This window comes from Pongo pygmaeus, chromosome 13 (assembly GCF_028885625.2).
Source record: "Pongo pygmaeus isolate AG05252 chromosome 13, NHGRI_mPonPyg2-v2.0_pri, whole genome shotgun sequence".
Lineage (NCBI taxonomy): Eukaryota > Metazoa > Chordata > Mammalia > Primates > Hominidae > Pongo > Pongo pygmaeus.
Window position 1 is genome coordinate 104915773 of NC_072386.2, and position 6000 is coordinate 104921772.

Genomic DNA, 6000 nt, shown 5'->3' on the forward strand with positions numbered 1-6000 from the left:
TGGGATGACCGATGAGACTATGTGCCTAAAGTTCTTGGCCCCAGTGCCCAGCTGGCACAGAGTGACTGTTCACAAATAAATGGCCTTGCCTTTTCCGTGAAACGCCCTACGACCTGCTCCCTGCAGGACTGAGTTTAATTTCCTCATCCGCAGCTTCCACAATATCAACCCCAGGTCTAGCGATGAGTCCTGGACACAAAAAGGGAGAGGCAGTTTTCCCAAGTGGAGGGAGGTGCTGACATTTCCCTGTGACCCTTAAACCAGTTCCGGGGCTCACTGACCCAGCTAGAAACTCCGTCCCCACTCTGAGTAGTTAGGGAGCAGAGCAAACAGGCCCTTCTCAGCCAACTGAGATATGGGTTATGAGGAGGGTGTGGCCATATTGAGGAAAACACATACATAAATTCAAATTCATGCTCTTTTCAAAGAGTCAAACAAAAAAACCGTGCATGTACCAGGAAGGGCCTGCTGACAGCAAAACTATACTGAACACCTATTATGTGTCAAATATCTTATAAAAGCCTTTCCATGGATTCAGATCTCATCATTTAATCCTCATACTAATCCAAGGAGGGAAAAATTATGATGCCCATTTTATTTTATAGGTGAGGAAGCTGGTTTGAACCAAGCTGTTTGAATCTGGACACTATAATCTTTTTTTTTTTTTTTTTTTTTTTTTGAGATGGAGTCTCGCTCCGTTGCCTAGGCTGGAGGGCAGTGGTGCGATCTCGGCTCACTGCAAACTCTGCCTCCCGGGTTCACACCATTCTCCTACCTCAGCCTCCCGAGTAGCTGCGATTACAGGCGCCCGCCACCATGCCCAGCTAATTTTTTTTTTTTTTTTTTTTTGTATTTTTAGTAGAGACTGGGTTTCACCGTGTTAGCCAGGATGGTCTCCATCTCCTGACCTCATGATCCGCCCGCCTCGGCTTCCCAAAGTGCTGGGATTACAGGCATGAGGCACCGCGCCCGGCCCCGAACAGTGTAATCTTAATCACTTTGCAACTGAAACTTGCAATAGGTAAAATGGTTGGAAACAATCGCAGTGTCCAGTAACAGGTGATCATTGAAAGAAATTGTGATAGTTCCACTCAAAGGAATAATATTAGCAGCGGTTAGCAGTCATGCTATTGAAGAATATAAAATAATGTAAAAATTTTGTTAAGTGGACCAGCCAGTTATAAAATAATGTATATCTAGTTTGAGTCCATTTAAAAAAAAAAAAAAAAAAGTAAAATATGGAGGAAGAGGAGGAGGAGGAAAGGAAGGAAACAGGATAGGAAAAAAGAAAGGGAGAGAAAGCAAAAGAAAGAGAAGGACATGCTTTAAAATGTTTACAACAGGCCATGCGCCGTGGCTCACACCTGTAATCCCAGCATTTTGGGAGGCTGAGGCGGGAGGATCACCTGAGGTCAGGAGTTCGAGACCAGCCTGGCCAACATGGCGAAACCCCGTCTCTACTAAAAATACAAAAATTAGCTGGGTGTGGTGACGTGCACCTGTAATCCCAGCTACTTGGGAGACTTGAGGCAGGAGAATCGCCTGAACCTGGGAGGCAGAGGTTGCAGTCAGCCAAGATCGTGCCACCGCACTCCAGCCTAGGCGATGACAGTGAAACTGTCTCAATTAAAAAAAAAAGTTTACAATAATTATCACTAGGTAGTAGAATTATAGGCAAGTTTTTTTGATAGGCAAGTTTACCATTTTTCCTTTTGGGTATTTTTCAAAAGTAACAGTTGCTTTAAAAATAAGAATGAAATGAACATGTACTATTCTTAAAAACAAAACAAACGAATACCACCTCACATCTGTGTGGTGCTTCCTTCTGACCTTGGGCACCTCCGTCTTCAGTTTCCCCTCCTGTGAAAGGTGAAATGTATCATTGGGCTCTTTGAGGCCCTTTACAGCTCTGACATCCTATAACATTCTGTAACCCCCACACCTTCTCCTCCTCTGTTTAAACTCTAATACAGTATGTTGTTTGCTGCAATACAGTCATTATGCAACATGTGGGAACACATGAAAATCACTAAAAGGAAGGGATGCAATCAGCACCCAGCCTCAGCCACTTTTTGCATTTGGAGGCATGGCATGTGTTGCTGGATTGGATCCTCATAAATAATTAGGCATTTAACAGATGAAGAAAGGCTCAGGGACGTTACACAATTTGCCCAAAGTCACACAGCACATTAAGGCACAGTTGGGTCTGTACCCACAAATAAAGCATTATCCTCCAGATGAATCCTTAGTTGGGGACTGAGTGTGCCTCTTAGACCCTGAGACCTCCCCTCCTCAGTCCTGGTCCTTGGCTGTGGTCCCAAGACCCCGAGGAGACTGACAGCTGGACATCCCACTCTGGCCCTGATCCCAGGCTCCTTCTCTAGAAAAAGCTGAGCTGGCAGTGGGGTGCTGGGGGGAGAATGCTGGCAAGGACCTAGGGGCTGCTGTGGGAGCGGCACTGGGCGCAGAAGGTCTCACTTGGCAATGGAGCTGGAGTTCGCCTGACATTTGGCAAGGAAGCCCAGAGCCAAGATGGAACAGCAAGCTGGGGTGCAGGAGGGACGGAGGAGTGAGAATGTGAGACTTTGGGGGCAGGAAGCCTGGGTCAACTCTGGTAGATCAGCCCTTTGCTGTTTTGTTTCAGAACTTCTCTGATACCCTCATCTACAGACAGAGGCTTCTCCTTCCCTCAGGAATGCACGTGTAAAGTAACAAGATAATGTGTTTGTACGCAGGACACACTCAGAAAATGAGGAGCTTCTGTTAGCCTCCTCCTGGCTCCCCTGGCCAACTGCAGCGCCTCTTCCCTATCACCCACCCTGACTTACCCCCCAATCCCTTGGCACAATGACAAATCTTCTTAGGGCACCATCCTGTCAGGTTTTTCCGCTGCTTAACGACCATCCGTGGCTCTTGTCACTTTCAGGTTAAAGGCCAGACATTTTGGCCTGGAATTCAGGCTCATACCAACCTGTTCCCAAGTCAGGGGCTGCTGCACTGCATAACTCACACCGTACACTACAAAAGCCATCTCATAAAGGTTTTCTTCCCAAATCCCATACTTTAGGGGAGCTGCAGTGGGGGGCAGGCCTTCTGGCCCGGCTCCACTGGGCTCTGCCAAAAAGCCTCCAACTCCAGGCTGCCAAGAAGAAGCAAGGCTGTCCTTCCATCCCCCAACACCCTTCACCTGCAGCTCTCTTAAAAAAAAAAAAAAGTAAGAAAAAGCCCTGATTTGTGGTGGTTACTAATTTTGATGGTGTTAAATACCCTTACTGAAAATGGCCATGTCAGTTTCAAGCTATTGATATCACTCAATGCAGCACTGGGAACAGATGGGCACAATCCACTCTCCTGAGCTGACACCAGCACACCCTGCACGCCCCAAAGTAAGGATGCGCTAACACCAGTGAGAAGCTGTGTGACTCTCGTCAAGTGGCTTAACCTCTCTGAACCTCAGGCTTTCTATCTGTACAAGAGGGACAACAATAACACCCACTTCGACAACATCACGTAACTGATATAATCTAGATGATCAACAACAATGTTTTGAGCACCTACTCTATGTAGGGCTCTGTACTAGGTAGGCACTAGGGAATAACAATGGTGACAAAACAGATAAGAGCTCCTGCCCTCCCAAACCTCACTTCTTGTAGTAAAAACCCCTGGCACAGTGGCTAGAATATAGCACTCAATAAATATTAGCTATGATATTAGCTAATAATACCAATGGTATTATTGTTGTCATTATTCCTTCCTTTGAGCCTCAGTTTCCTCATTTATTTAGAATGTGGACTGAGCAAAAGTTTTTTATGATGCCACCTCACTCAAGCCTTAAAATGGTGGTAAAGTAGATGGGCGCGGTGGCTCACGCCTGTAATCCCAGCACTTCGGGAGGCCGAGGCGGGAGGATCACGAGGTCAGGAAATCGAGACCATCCCGGCCAACATGGTGAAACCCCGTCTCTACTAAAAATACAAAAATTAGCCAGGTGTAGTGGCACACGCCTGTGATCCCAGCTACTCAGGAGGCTGAGGCAGGAGAATCGCTTGAACCCGGGCAGCAGATGTTCCCGTGAGCCGAGATCGCGCCACTGCACTCCAGCCTGGAGAAAGAGCTAGACTCCATCTCAAAAAAAAAAGAAAAGAAAAAAATGGTGGTAAAGTGGGCATTACCAACCTCATTTTGTGGAAGGGAAAACTGAGGCACTCAGAACTGAATCCACGCTGGGGATCTAAACCCAGGTCTTCTTACTCCTGGTCTCCAGATCATTCCCACCTTCCAGGACTGAGGAAACATAAAAAGGACCAGGAATTCGACTGGGGATGTGAATGCTTTAAAAATACTCTTCCTTCTCCACGCCCCCACGGGGGGAAACTGAAGTGTCCATGTTGTGCACCAATTTCCAAAACACCCTCTCAGCATGACGGCCCTGTAGCTGGGACCATTCCCGGTCTCTCTGGAAACCCCTATCCTAGCGCCTCTGGCAGAGTCTGCAGGACGGTGGGAGCTGATGAAATCCCCTTGCAAGAAACAGCCCCAATCACATGTTTTAAATGCAAACCGGCTGGACTTTAGGAGGCAAGGGCCCCACGTGGGCATCGTCTCCCTCCTACAGAAGAACTGTGAGACGACTGCCCCTAGGAATAAACCCCGAGTCCCAAAACACCATAGGTTCCACTCCCCTGTTAGTAAGTAAACCAGATTTAGGCCCCCTCTAACAGATGGGCAGCCATTGTTTTATTAACAAAAGAGTCCCCAAATAAAACCCACCAATTCCAGAGGAGGCGCTTGGAAAAGTCGTTTGGGAAGTCCCTGTATGTATCTAACTTTAGTCTTTCATGCTTCAGTTCCAGCCCATTTCTTCTCCTTCTGTTCTAGAGGACAGGAACAATGTCTCTTTTCACTGCAGCCTATCTCAGCTTCTCTCTGCTCCAACATAGCCCAGGTTTGTTATCAGCAATTTTCCCTTCCGACTATCTCAGAAGTAGGTCTTTAAACATAGGTAATGATGGACTCCAATCCGTCATTTCTTTCAACAAAAGCCAGGGAAAGGAGCTTTGGAAGTGTCGTCTAAGGTCACGGAGCAAGCAGACTCTGATTCTGCCTGTGCCAGCCCCATCACACTGGGGAGGGCCCAGCTCTGCGCCTCCCTGCTGTGCACCCTTGGGCCAGTCGCGCCCCCTCTCTGGACCTCATTCTCCTCCGCAGGTGTACCAAGAGGGAACTGGACTTATTTTTGCTGCCCGTTCAGTTCCTACCATTGTCAGGGCTGCCTACCCGACACTGGCCCTTGCTCTACCTTCCCCCACTGACAAAAAGAGGAAAAGAAACTTGCGTTAGGCGTCCGGGAAGGGCGCGCGGCTCCGAGGGCCGCCAGGCTGCGCGGATTGTTGCTGGGTGAACGAATCTCACACAAATCCCAGACGGAAAGCCTCACCTCTCCAATAACCACAGCAACCCGGGCCACGCCTCCAGCCCAAACACAGCCCGAGGCCCCGCCAAGGCCCACCTCCGAGCTCCCCCGGGACCCCTCCCCTCCCTGCCACCAGCCCCAGCTGGAAAGAGAAAAAGCCAACGCCCCCACTGTGCAGAGGTGGAGACTGAGGCCGGAGGGTGGAGACTGTGGAACCCCGCGGCCGGCAGGGTTTGGACTGGGGCCCATATCGCCCGTCCAGGGCTCCCTCCCATTCCCGGGGCGGTGATGCGTCTCCTTCCCCGTGCGCTTGGGGTTTCCACGTGGAAAAGACCGAAAGCAGCGCCGTCCCAGTGGAACGGAGCCCACCGGCGCTGTCCACTCTCCCTCCCCATTCTCCCGACGGAGAAACTGAGTCCCAGCGAGGGGCAGGGACCACCCCGGACGCCCCGCGAGCCCCTCCCCGCGTCTCACCTGCTGGCGGCCGCCGAGCGCTTGTGGTTTCCTGGAGTTGAGCGGCAAACAAAGGCCTCCAATCCGGGCGCGGGGCGGGGCGATGGCTCCTTTGCATAATCCTTGAGGCCCGC

General features: G+C 49.9%; 1 protein-coding gene across 4 annotated transcripts in view; it reads right to left on the reverse strand.

Annotated features, from left to right (window-relative positions):
* Window positions 1-6000, reverse strand: part of AKNA (AT-hook transcription factor) — a 63034-nt gene extending 57034 nt beyond the window's left edge. Inside the window, exons 1-3 of one of the 4 annotated variants that reach the window (XM_063649844.1) lie at window positions 5888-5987; window positions 4177-4284; window positions 1802-1860 (exon numbers count right to left, since the gene is read on the reverse strand). The gene's annotated coding sequence lies outside the window, so the exon portion shown is untranslated. Of the gene's footprint in view, window positions 1-1801; window positions 1861-4176; window positions 4285-5335; window positions 5456-5887 lie in introns of those variants that run through there. The other 3 variants (XM_054500712.2, XM_063649843.1, XM_054500713.2) reach the window with 3 other exon arrangements.